Below are 14,000 nucleotides of genomic sequence, written 5' to 3' on the forward strand. Positions count from 1 at the left end.
GCCATAAATCATGAATTGCATGATGCACATCTCCACTAGGGTGCGTCTCAAGAGTCAATAGAAGATTATCTAAAAACCCCTTACTCAAGCCATCCTTAATGAATTGTATTTTATCTTCACGGTTTACAAATATAATTCCTAAAGAACGACATGTGGCAATACAAGTCCATTTAGCACATCTGTGATAGACTTTCAGTCATTTTGCATGATGTTTCTTTGCAAAAGTGCTCTTACATGTTCCAGCCATGTATGAAATGAAAAAATTGGGCTCACCTGATAATCGGACCTTTGCTTCAATTAGCCAACAAATATCTTCAGGAATTCCATGGTTCATTAACAACCTCAATCTTTCACACCTAGCACGGTAAATTTTTGTAATCGTATTCTGAGGCAGTGCGGGAAAATACTTTTTCATTTTTTCAAGAGTGGTGTCCATTTTCAACTGAGAATTGGGGGAGAGATTCAAAGAAAGAAGAAAGAGTAAAGAATTGCACAAATATATACACAGATATCAGTTATCATGGGAAACTGAAAGAACCGACTTAAGAGTCACGGAGTACCGTTATCCGCCATTTGACCGGGGTGAGAGACTAGCAAAACAAAAGTCACACAAAAACAATGTGAGAAAAAGAATCAATCTTTATATATAGGATCACCCAATTTAATAGAGTCATTTTCAACTGAAAAATTATCAAAATAAACTTTCAAACGATGGCCATTTACTTTGAAAACATTACCATTCTTTGGATTTTTGATATCACAGGCCCCATATGGATACACATGTTTCACAATAAAAGGACCGCTCCATCTTGATCTTAGTTTTTCAGGAAATAAATGGAGTCGAGAATTATAAAGCAAGACTTTTTGACCAACATTGAATGTTTTTCTCAGTATTTTCTTGTCATGAAACTCTTTGATTCTTGCTTTATGAATTCTTGAATTATCATATGCATCATTTCTTATTTCCTCAAGCTCATTTATTTGCAATTTTCACAGCTAACTAGCATCATCAATGTTTGAATTGAAAGCTTTAATAGCCCAATAAGCTTTATGTTCAATTTCCACAAGCAAGTGACAAGGTTTTCCATAGACTAGTCTATAAGGTGACATACATAATGATGTTTTATACGTAGTTCAATAAGTCCAAAGTGCATCATTAAGTCTTAAAGACCAGGCTTTCCGATTAGGGTTCACCGTTTTCTCCAAGATCTGTTTTATCTTCCTATTAGCAAGTTCTACCTGTCCACTCGTCTGAGGGTGATAAGGGGTGGCAACTTTGTATGTGATTCCATATTTCTTCATTAAAGACTCAAATGGCTTATTGCAGAAATGTGTTCCACCATCACTTATCATGGCTCGAGGGATTCCAAATCGACTTAAAATGTTTTCTTTTAAAAGCTTTATCACTGTTTTGTGATCATTGTTTCGACTTGGAATTGCCTCTATCCATTTTGAAACATAATCTACTACGACTAATATGTACAAGAAACCAAATGATGGAGGAAATGGACCCATGAAATCTATACCCCAATAGCCAAAGATCTCAATGACAAGAATATGATTTAAAGGCATCATGTGACGTTTCGAAATAGATTCCAACTTTTGATAATTTTCACAAGTCTTGCAGAATGTATGTGAGTCTTTGAACATGGTAGGCCAGTAAAATCCACTTTGTAAGATTTTTGCAGTTGTTTTTCTTGATGAGAAATGACCCCTACATGCCTTAGAATAACAAAATTTAATGACACTACTTACCTCATTGTCAGGAATGCATCTTCGAAATATTTGATCAGGACAATACTTGAATAAATAAAGGTCATCCTAATAAAAGTTCTTCACTTTGTTCAAGAACTTTTTTTTGTCTTGGGTACTCCAATGAACTGGCAATTGTCCTGAAATAAGAAAATTAACAATATTAGCAAACCAAGGCATTGTAGAGACATAAAATAAAGATTCATCAGGAAAGTAGTCATCGATTGGTGTGATGTCAAATCTCGAATCGGTTGTCAATCTTGACAAATGATCTGCGACAACATTTTCGGTGCCTTTCTTATCTTTGATTGTGATATCAAATTCTTGAAGTAACAAAATCCACCGCACCAATCTAGCATTAGAATCTTTCTTAGAAAGAAGATATTTCAATGATGCATGATCACTAAAAATAACAACAGGTGAGCCAACAAGATAAGATCTGAACTTGTCATATGCAAATACTACTGCAAGTAATTTTTTTTTTCAGTGGTAGTGTAATTCATTTGAGCACTATTTAAAGTTTTACTTGCATAGTAAATCACATAAGGTTTCTTATCTTTTCTTTGTCCCAAGATAGCACCCACGACATAATCACTAGCGTCACACATTATTTTAAAAGGTAGTGACCAATCAGGAGGTTGAATGACAGGAGCAGAAGTAAGCAAGCTTTTAAGTTTAACAAAGGCTTTTTCATATTGTTCAGTCCATTCAAAAACATTTTCCTTTGTTAGAAGGTTACACAATGGTTTAGATATTACACTAAAATCTTTGATGAACCTTCTGTAAAAACCAGCATGTCCTAAGAATGATCTAACATCTTTAACAAATTTTGGTGTTGGTAAGTTGGCAATTAACTCGATTTTAGATTTGTCAACCTTAATTCCTTTCGATGAAACAATGTGACCAAGTACAATATCGTTTGTTACCATAAAGTGACTTTTTTCCCAATTCAGTACAAGATTCTTCTCTTCACACCTGTTCAAAACCTTTTCCAAGTTAGTTAAACAATCATCAAATGAATCACCAAAAATAGAAAAATCATCCATAAAAATCTCAAGAAAACGTTCAACCATATCACTGAATATGCTAAGCATGCATCTTTGAAACGTGGCTGGTGCATTACATAATCTAAAAGGCATTATTCGATATGCAAAAGTACCAAATGGACATGTGAAAGTAGTCTTCTCTTGATCTTCCAATGCAATTTCAATTTGATTGTAACCTGAATAGTCATCTAGGAAACAATAAAATTCATGACCTGCAACTCTTTCTAGGATTTGATCCATGAAAGGTAAAAGGAAATGATCTTTTCTAGTCATTGAATTAAGTTTTCTATAGTCAATGCACATGCGCTAACTAGTAATAGTCCTAGTTGGAATTAACTCATTTTTCTCATTTGTTGTCACAGTGACTCTAGACTTTTTGGGTACAACTTGGGTAGGACTTACCCATTTGCTGTCAGAAATAGGATAAATGATTCCATTATCTAGAAGCTTAATGAATTTATTTTTCACTACTTCTTTCATATTAGGATTAAGTCTTCGTTGCATTTCTCTAGATGGTTTAGCATTTTCCTCCAAATAAATCCTATGCGTGCAAATCAAAGGACTAATTCCTTTTATGTCAGCTATGGTCTATCCTAATGCATTTTTTTGCATTTTCAAAGTTTGCAATAACTTACCTTCTTGATGTTCATTAAGTTTGGAAGAGATTATTACCAGAAAAATTTCATTTTCTCCCAAAAATGAGTATTTGAGATTGAATGGTAGCGGCTTCAAATCAGGTTTTGGTGGTTGAACACTTAAAGGTATAGACTTAATTGATTGTGGTGGCAATTCTTCAATTTGTGGTCTCCAATTACATGCCTTTGCTTCTTTCTGAAAATATTTCATCTGCAACTCGTCAGGTTCATTAATCTCAGTTTCACTAGAAGTGGTTTGAAATTGATCATGAACTAATTTTTCAATAAAGTTCACTTCCTGTAAATCATTATCATCTCCGAGTTGCTTGTAAATGTTGAAAATATTCATCTCCAATGTCATGTTTCCAAATGATAGCTTCATCAGTCCATTCCTACAATTAATCAATGTATTAGAAGTGGCAAGAAATGGACGTCCTAAAATGACAGGAATTGAATTACATGCTTCAACAGGTTGTGTATCCAAGACAATAAAATCTAAAGGGTAAATGAATTTATCAACTTGTACTAACACATCCTCAACTATTCCTCTAGGCACTTTTATAGATCTATTAGTAAGTAAAAGAGTTATAGAAGTTGGTTTCAACTCACCTAGATTGAGACTTTGAAAAACCGAATATGGAAGTAAATTCACACTAGCTCAAAGATCAAGTAAAGCTCTTTCAATTTTATGTTTTCCAATATAGTAAGAAATTGTAGGACAACCAGGGTCTTTATATTTCAAAGCATTATTGTTCTGAAGAAAAACACTTACTTGTTCGGCCAAAAATGCTTTCTTTTTCACATTCAGTTTTCTCTTCACAGTGCATAGATCTTTCAAAATTTTAGCATAATAAGGTACATATTTAATAACATCCAACAAAGGTATATTGATCCTTACCTGTTTGAAAGTTTCAAGGATTTCAGAATTGTGATTGACTTTCCTTTGTTTAGTCATGGCATAAGGAAATGGAAGTGCTGGCGGAGAATATTCAGATTCAACCCCTTCCTTACCCTTAAAGATTTACTCATCATCTTTCTCACAAGGTTCAAGAGTGGGTTTTTCAATAACCTTACCACTGCGAAGAGTGATGACTGATTTGACTTGATCCATGCGTTGGCTTTCGAAACTACTTGCATTTGCATTGTATTGTCTCTTTGGATTTTGCTGTGATTAAGATGGAAACTTACCTTTCTCTTGAAAACTAAGAGCAGATGTGAATTTTGCAAGAGCATCTTTAAAAATTTTCATGCTTTGAGCAAGTTGAGTGTTGATTGTCTCTTGCTTTTCAATGAATGCATGTAATGTTTCCTCAAGATTTCTTCTAGGAGGTGGAACATAAGGAGATGCATATCCATGAGAATTTTGGAAATTATGGTGGCTGTGAAGTTTGTGCATTATTGTTATCACTCTTCCAATTGAAATTTGGGTGATTTCTCCAACCAAGATTGTATGTTTGCGAGTATAGGTTATGATTGGGCCTTTGGAAACTGTTTAAAGCATGTGTTTGTTCATGGTGACATTCCTTAAAAGAAGGCAAAGTTGGACAGTCATTGGTTGCATGTTCATTTGTTTCACATATTTGACACATAATGTCTTGAACATATTTTAATTGACTACTCTTTTTCAATTCTAGTGCCTCGACTTTTCTAGCTAAAGATGCAAACTTGGATTGGAGGTCATGATCTTCCTTAAGGTTATACATACCTCCATTAGATGTGTAAACACCCAAAGGAATAAATAATATAATATATATATATATATATATATATATATATAGAGAGAGAGAGAGAGAGAGAGATGATGATGATGAATGCAGTTTTCGCTGTCGATGCAGAAATCGACAGCGACGCAGTTTTTGCTGCCAATGCAGAAATCGGCAGCGACGCAGTTTTCGCTGCCGATTCTGGATTTGGCAGCGACGCAGCCTTCACTACCGATATAGAAACCGGCAGCGACACAGTTTTTCGCTGCCCATTTCTTGATCGGCAGCGACGCAGTTTCTACTGCCGATTTCTGGATCGGCAGCGACGCGGTTTTCGCTGCCGAGGTAGAAATCAGCAGCGATGCAGTTTCTGTTGCCGATTTCTGGATCAACAGTGACGCAGAGATGGGAGGGAGGGGTAAAACTGGTTTTAGATCAACCAAACAAGGATAAGAACACACCTAAACCAACCCCCAAACAACCCCTTTCATTTGATGGGTAGTATAAATACAAAGAGGGGAGAGAGAATGATCCATCTTCTTCCCAAACCAGCAGTTGCATGCCATTTTTCCCTTCCCCTTTCACAACAGAAACGTGAATCAAACCAGTAGAGATTGCCTTGTGAACTTGTGAGGGAGAGATGAGACCTTGAGAGAGGAGTGGGTAGCTGCATAGAGGAGAGGAAAAAGAGAGCTGGAAAACGTGAGAGGAAGAAGAAGGAGGAGAACCAGCAGTTGAAGAGAAAATAATAGTGTCAAACCTTCCTCAAACTTAGTTAAATTCAGAAGGTATGGGTCATGAAACTCCCTTCATCTTCCCCTTAAAATCAGAAACGAAAATGAAGAAGAAAAACCCTAAGAAAAATTGATCTAAGACCTAAGCCAGCTATGAAGGAAACTAAAATTAACTAGGAGAACTAGCAAACAGAAGTGAAATAAAGTCAATTTCAGAACATCTAACAAATCATGGTAGAGGGTTGGCTTTAACTATGGGGTAGGCCAACATGCATGTGTGTGTGTGTGTGTTCTGCTGGGGTAATTAATGTGTTCTGCTGTGATGTTGTTGCTGGTATTCTGGATGTTATTGCTGGAATTTTGTTGAAGAATTATGTGCTGAAATTAATGTGTTCTGTTGTGATGTTGTGTGCTGAAAATGGTAGAGGGCTGGCTTTAACTATGGGGTAGGCCAACATGCATGTGTGTGTGTGTTCTGCTGTGATGTTGTTGCTGAAATTAATGTGTTCTGCTGTGATGTTGTTGCTGGAATTTTGTTGAAGAATTATGTGCTGAAATTAATGTGTTCTGTTGTGATGTTGTGTGCTGAAATTAAGGTGTTCTGTTGTGATGTTGTTGCTGGAATTTTGTTGAAGAATTGTGTGCTGAAATCGATGGTTCTGATTTGTGTGTTGTTCAGCGAAATTCTATTTCGCTGTCGAAACTGAGCCTTCTGCAGCGAATTAATATTCGGTGCCGATTTGTGTATTGTGCAGCAGAATTCTGTTTCGCTGCTGCAACTGAACCTCCTGCAGCGAAATTCTGTTTCGCTGCCGAAACCGAACCTCCTGCAGCGAATTGATATTCGCTGCCGATTTGTGTGTTGCGCAGCAAAATTCTGTTTTGCTGCCGAAACTGAACCTCCTGCAGCGAATCGATATTTGCTGCCGATTTGTGCATTGTGCAGCGAAATTCTGTTTCGCTGCCGAAACTGAACTTCCTGCAGCGAATTGATATTCGCTGCCGAGTTGTGCGTTGTGCAGCGAAACTATGGCACCAACAGCGATGCAATTTTCGCTGCCGAACTGGCAGCCTGCGGCGAACCAGTTCTCGCTGCCAAATTGGGCAGTCCGCGGCGAACCAGTTCTCGCTGCCGATTTCTACAATAAGTCTCCTAGGCAGGAATGACTTAAATGCTAGTAACAATTTCATGATATGATGGTGTAAAATATGGAACACTTGAATGTGAACATATGAACTCTTGAAATAAGTGTGATGCTGAATATGATTTAAAAATAAAATAAATACAACTGTGCTGATTTGTGACCATTGATGTCTTAGGTGGTGCGGTCAGGATTGGACCATCATCAAGACAGGAACAACCCACAGGTGGAGCAGGTAGGTGACTTGCACCTTTCTTTTTCACCCCGGGGAGGGTCTTCCACCTGACACAGGAGGAGGCCAGGGTTGCATCGGATGTGGTGGCAAGTACACTACTATTGAATGATGTTAATGTGCATGTATTGTTTGATCCGGGTGCCACCCACTCATTCATTGCTAAGAGAATTGTCACTAAATTGAGAAAGGAAGTAGAAATAGTAGAGAAGGGGTTTGTAATTGGAACTCCAATGAGAAACATGGTTAAAACAAATATTGTATATGTGGATGTGGGGGTTAGTTTATCCGGGTATGAAACAGAAGTAGACTTGATTCCCTTAGAGCTGCATGATTTTAACATAATATTAGGCATGAATTGGTTGAGTAAATACAAGGCTCTAATAGATTGTTATGCTAAAACTGTTACTTTCCAAACACCTAAGGGCGAGAAAATGACTTTTGAAGGAGAGAGAGTTCTCAAACTGAATGCTTTAATATCGGTGGTAACAGCCCAAAAACTTTTAAGAAAGGGATGTACGGGATACCTCGCATACATCTTAAACTCTGATGATGAAGGTCCACGATTGAAGGATATTCCTATGGTGAAGGATTTCCCAGATGTGTTCCCTAAAGAACTACCAGGACTACCCCCGGAGCGAGAGGTAGAGGTGTCTATAGACACTTTTCCAGGAGTCCCACCCATAGCCCAACAACCGTATTGGATGGCTCCAGCAGAACTGAACGAGTTAAAGACTCAATTACAGGAATTATTAGACAAAGGGTTTATACGGCCCACTAATTCTCCTTGGGGAGCACCAGTCCTATTTGTAAGAAAGAAAGATGGAACCCATAGACTTTGTATTGACTATCGACAGTTGAACAAAATAACAATGAAAAACAAGCATCTGTTACCTTGGATAGATGATTTGTTCGACCAATTAAAGGGAGCGAGGGCATTTTCGAAGATAGATCTGAGATCAGGGTACTATCAGATGAAGATTAAAGAAGCGGATGTAGCAAAGACCGCATTTAGAACTCGTTACGGACACTATGAATTTTTGGTGTTACCGTTCGGGTTAACGAACGCCCCAGCCCTCTTCATGGATTTGATGAATCGGGTTTTCCAACCATACCTGGATAAGTTTGTGGTGGTATTCATTGATGATATACTGGTGTACTCGAATTCTTTCGAGGAGCACGAAGAACACTTGAGACAAACCTTACAAACCTTGAGAGATCACCAGTTATATGCAAAACTAAGTAAATGTGAATTTTGGTTGAAAAGAGTGACGTTTCTGGGACATGTCATCTCAGTCGAAGGTGTTTTTATCGACCCCTAAAAAGTCAAAACAGTCTTGAAATGGGAAAGACCGACTTCGGTCACTGAAATACGTAGTTTCCTAGGACTTGCAGGATACTATCGGAGATTTATAGAAGGTTTTTCCCTGATTGCAACCCCTTTGACCCAGCTAACTAGGAAGGATAAGAAGTGGGTGTGGTCGGAAGAATGTGAGGCAAGCTTCCAAGAATTGAAGAGGAGGCTCACCACTGCTCCAGTGTTAACTCTCCCCTCAGGGACCGAGGGTTTTGTGGTATATATTGATGCCTTGGGGAAGGGATTGGGGTGTGTTTTGATGCAACATGGGAAAGTGATCGCCTATGCATCAAGGCAATTAAAGACTCATGAGGTGAACTACCCGGTGCATGACCTGGAGTTGGCAGCTGTAGTATTTGCCTTGAGGATATGGAGACACTATTTGTATGGGTCTCGAACCCAAATTTTTACTGATCATAAGAGCCTGAAGTATCTGATGTCCCAAAAGGAGTTGAACATGCGAAAAAGAAGGTGGATAGAGCTCATTAAGGATTATGATTGCACCATAGAATACCACCCGGGGAAAGCAAACGTGGTGGCAGATGCCCTCAGTCGCAAAAATAAAGCCTCTTTGGGAAGCTTAACAGTGGGAAAGGAGCGGCAATTGGCAGAATTAAAAGAGTTGGGTGCAGATTTGGGAATTGATGCAAGAGGTGGGTTAATAGCCCAATTAGTGGTGCAACCAACGTATCGAGAACAGATACTACATGCCCAATTCCATGACAAGGTGGGGTCCAAGATTAGGAAGAATGTGGAGGCCGGGGTAGAAATGAAACTCCAAGTAGCGGATGATGGATCCTTGATGATAGGACAACGGTTGTACGTGCCTGATGACGAAACAGTCAAATGAATGGTTCTACAAGAAGCACATGAGTCCAAATTCTCCATACATCCTGGCAGCACTAAGATGTATCGAGACCTGAAACACCTCTAATGGTGACCTAATATGAAAAGGGAAATAGCTGAGTATGTGTCAAAGTGTGGGGTATGTCAACAAGTCAATGTTGAACACCAAAGGCCTACGGGACCATTACAACCATTACAAATTCCAGAATGGAAGTGGGAGATGATAACCATGGATTTCGTGTCAGGATTTCCCAAAGGGAGAAAAGAAAACGATGCGATATGGGTCATTGTAGATCGGTTGATGAAATCCGCACTATTCTTGCCTATAAAGATGACCGACTCGGTGGACAAGCTTGCCAAGATCTACATAAATGAGGTGGCACGACTTCATGGGATTCCGGTGTCCATTGTATCAGATCGAGATCCCAGGTTCACCCTCAAACGGATGGCCAATCAGAAAGAGTCATCCAAGTCTTGGAAGACCTATTACGGGCTTGTGTGTTAGAATTTGGAGGAAACTGGGAGGAACACATGGCATTGGTGGAGTTCACGTATAACAATAGTCACCAAGCCACAATAGGGATGGCCCCATATGAAGCCTTGTATGGTAGGAGGTGCAGAACTCCTTTGTGTTGGGAGGAAATTGGGGACCAGAAGTTATATGGCGCAGAGTTGGTCCAAGTCACCATGGAGAAAGTGAGAACTATCAGGGATCGCATCAAAGCCGCACAGGATAGACAGAAGAAGTATGCCGATGTGAGGAGAAGACCTATGTGATGTTGTGATGTTGTTGCTGGAATTTTGTTGAAGAATTGTGTGCTGAAATCGATGGTTCCGATTTGTGTGTTGTGCAGCGAAATTCTGTTTCGCTGTCGAAACTGAGCCTTCTGCAGCGAATTAATATTCGCTGCCGATTTGTGTATTGTGCAGCGGAATTCTATTTCGCTGCTGCAACTGAACCTCCTGCAACGAAATTTTGTTTCGCTGCCGAAACCGAACCTCCTGCAGCGAATTGATATTCGCTGCCGATTTGTGTGTTGCGCAGCGAAATTCTGTTTTGCTGCCGAAACCAAACCTCCTGCAGTGAATCGATATTTGCTACCGATTTGTGCATTGTGCAGCGAAATTCTATTTCACTGCCGCAACTGAACTTCCTGCAGCGAATTGATATTCGCTGCCGAGTTGTGCGTTGTGCAGCGAAACTATGGCACTAACAGCGATGCAGTTTTCGCTGCCGAACTGGTAGCCTGAGGCAAACCAGTTCTCACTGCCGAATTGGGCAGTCCACGGCGAACCAGTTCTCGCTGTCGATTTCTACAATAAGTCTCCTAGGCAGGAACGACTTAAATGCTAGTAACAATTTCATGATATGATGGTGTAAAATATGGAACACTTGAATGTGAACATATGAACTCTTGAAATAAGTGTGATGATGAATATGATTCAAAAATAAAATAAATACAATTGTGCTGATTTGTGACCATTGATGTCTTAGGTGGTGCGGTCGGGATTGGACCATCATCAAGACAGGAACAACCCACAGGTGGAGCAGGTAGGTGACTTGCACCTTTCTTTTTCATACGTTGAATCGGCAGCGACGCAGTTTCCGCTGCCGATACAGAAATCGGCAACGACCCAGTTTCTGCTGCCGATTCTGGATCGGCAGCGACGCAGTTTCGGCTTCTGATTCTGGACCGGCAGCGATGCAGTCTTCGCTGCCGATACAGAAATCGGTAGCAACATAGTTTTCGCTGGCGATTCCTTGATCGGCAGCAATGCAGTTCCTGCTGTCGATTTTGGATCGGCAGCGATGCAGCTTTCGCTATGGAATCCGGATGGATGGCCGGGACAAATGAATGACTAGTTTCGGCGAATGGCATCCGAAAACTTGTGTATCTATATATACTACTAGCTGTTACATCAAATACATGAAGAAATTATAAATGTTAATGCTTTACTTAATTGCCAGACCGTTAGTTACTATTATTATTATTATTAAGTACTTGCATTCTCTTAAATGTTTTGTACTGCTGCAGGGACGTCACACCAACGAGATGTCTAGGAAACCCGATACACGGGAACCTACTTTTGCAAGGAATTATGTAGATGCATTCTAAATCACAATGTATTTTGTATGGATCAATGTACTGAATGTATAACTTTTATTAGATCCTTTTTGTTTAAAATTGTGATGGCTATTAGTAGGATAAGAATGTAAACTCATGTCTATGTATATATTTTTTAATATGAACTTCAAATCATGCAACCTTAATATTATGTGTTTGTGTAAGATTCGCTTTTAAATGAAATGTTGATTGTATGGATTGTATTTTAATGATGTGAGGATTCAAGTTCTTTGATTATCGGCACTATGTGTATTAAATATAAAAAAAAATTACTGTTGTTTTGGGCTTGGAAAGCCGGGTTGTTACAAGATGTATGAGGTTGGGTTTTACTTGGTGCCTCATAAGTGCCCGTAGTGTTCCAATTTTACGCATTTTCAACTAGCAAGTTTAGGTACTCCATTGCTTCATTATGGTCTTTATCTTCAAAAGTTCCATTGCACATTAATTCAACCATTTGCCTATCTTTAGGTGTTAACCCTTCATAAAATTGTGAAACCAATCCCCATGTTTCAAAACCATGATGAGGACAAGTATTAAGCAAGTTTTGATACCTATCCCAACATTGGTAAAATGTTTCACCTGGTTTTTTAGTGAAAGTGGTGATTTGTCTTTTGAAAGAGTTGGTTCTGTGAGATGGAAAAAACTTCTTTAAAAATTATTGTTGCATTTCATCCCAAACACGAATGGATCTTGACCTAAGATTATGTAGCCATGTTTTAGCTTTATCTTTTAATGAAAAAGAAAAAAGCTTTAATCTAATGGTATTCATGCTACAATTTAAGTTATTATAGGTGTTACAAACTTCTTCAAATTCTCTCAAATACAAGTATGGATTTTCTAGATCTAAACCATGAAAAGAAGGTAAAAGTTGAATAATGTCTAGCTTAAAATTAAAATGGGATGCATTAGGAGGGAAAACTATGCATGAGGGTGCACTTGTTCTTGTGGGATTCATGTGGTCTCTAAGTGTCCTAACACGGTTATTCTCATTATTCTCATCATTCTCATTATGAAGTGACTGGTTATCTTCTTCGGTCATATTTTCTAAAAATGATGAGGATACCCTACAAAGTCTACCACTTAATGTACGTGACCAAACACTCATGCACGTGTAGAAAGAGAATAAAAGGAAGAAGAAAACAAAACAAAAAAAACAAAGTTAGATACAAGAAAAGTGAAAAGAGAAAACAAAATAAATACTATAATTTGTACAGGAATTTACCTCCCCGGCAACAGCGCCAAAAACTTGACATGACCAAAAGATTGATGTCTTCTCCCAAGTGCAGGAGTGTCGAAGTAATAAATAACCCGACAAGACTGGGGTCGAACCACAGAGAGGTTAATTGTATAAATTATAAATAACAACACAACAACAACAACACAACAACAACAACAACAACAACAAGAATAACAACAACAACAATAATAATAATAATAATAATAATAATAATAATAATAATAATAATAATAATAATAATAATACTCAATACGTGGCGTTGTTATACCTAAGAATGATCTAAAAGATCGGGTCACAAGTTTCCAGCCTATATACTGAGTTTATGAAAAGATCAAAGAGATATATTATATAATATAAACAGATTTGTGATGCGAATGAACAAGGCAAGACCAACAATGTCAGGATCCTTGATTAAACACAAAGCATACTTAACATACATAAAATATAACAAGAATGTAAATAATAATAGTAGTAGTAAAAGAAGAGGAAGAAATTAATGAGAACTTTGAGATGGAAGATTACTGTAAGGATTAAACAATGATAAAAACAAATATCAAGGTTAGAGGATCCACTAATGGTATTTCAAACAAGTATAATATAAACTCTTATTACTCAATTTGGAAACCACACACGAAGGAGGTTCCAATCGGATGTTTTGTCATTAATAGCTCATTATAAATTGTTAACATGATCATATTAATTATCTTATTTACATAACACCAAACTTTTAAATATTGTCAGGAATTCATGATGCTAACTTATATTAACAACAAATCAAGTTCCTTTCATAGCACAGGTGTAGGTAATACCATACGGTTGGGCTATGAGAGTGCCAAGCATTTGTTGTACCAAGTGTTATACAACACAAATCTAGATTAACCATTTAACAAGCAAGATATTAAGAATTAGTAAGATAAAAAGAGAAGACATGTTAATATTAAACATTAAGGTTCATATTGAGTTTACACTATACTTATTCTTACACCATTAGTGTAACCTTTTCACCTTGACATAATAAACTTAGCTAAACATAATGAAGAAGAGAAACATAAATAAACAAAACAAGAACATAAATAAGATACAAGTTAACTAAGGAAAGGAAAGGAAATGAAAAGCATAAACAAGATATTAATGAAAGCAAAACTTAAGAATTACAAAAAAATATATAAAGAGAGAAATAAAGAGCATGA

The 14,000-nt window shown here is 37.9% G+C and overlaps 1 pseudogene; it reads right to left on the reverse strand.

Annotated features, from left to right (window-relative positions):
• The window catches only part of LOC140954569 (uncharacterized), a 36,135-nt pseudogene extending 23,221 nt beyond the window's left edge, over positions 1-12,914 (reverse strand).
• Positions 12,915-14,000: the final 1,086 nt, after the last annotated feature.

The sequence above is a fragment of the Populus alba genome, chromosome 14 (genome assembly GCF_005239225.2).
Source record: "Populus alba chromosome 14, ASM523922v2, whole genome shotgun sequence".
Taxonomy (NCBI): domain Eukaryota; kingdom Viridiplantae; phylum Streptophyta; class Magnoliopsida; order Malpighiales; family Salicaceae; genus Populus; species Populus alba.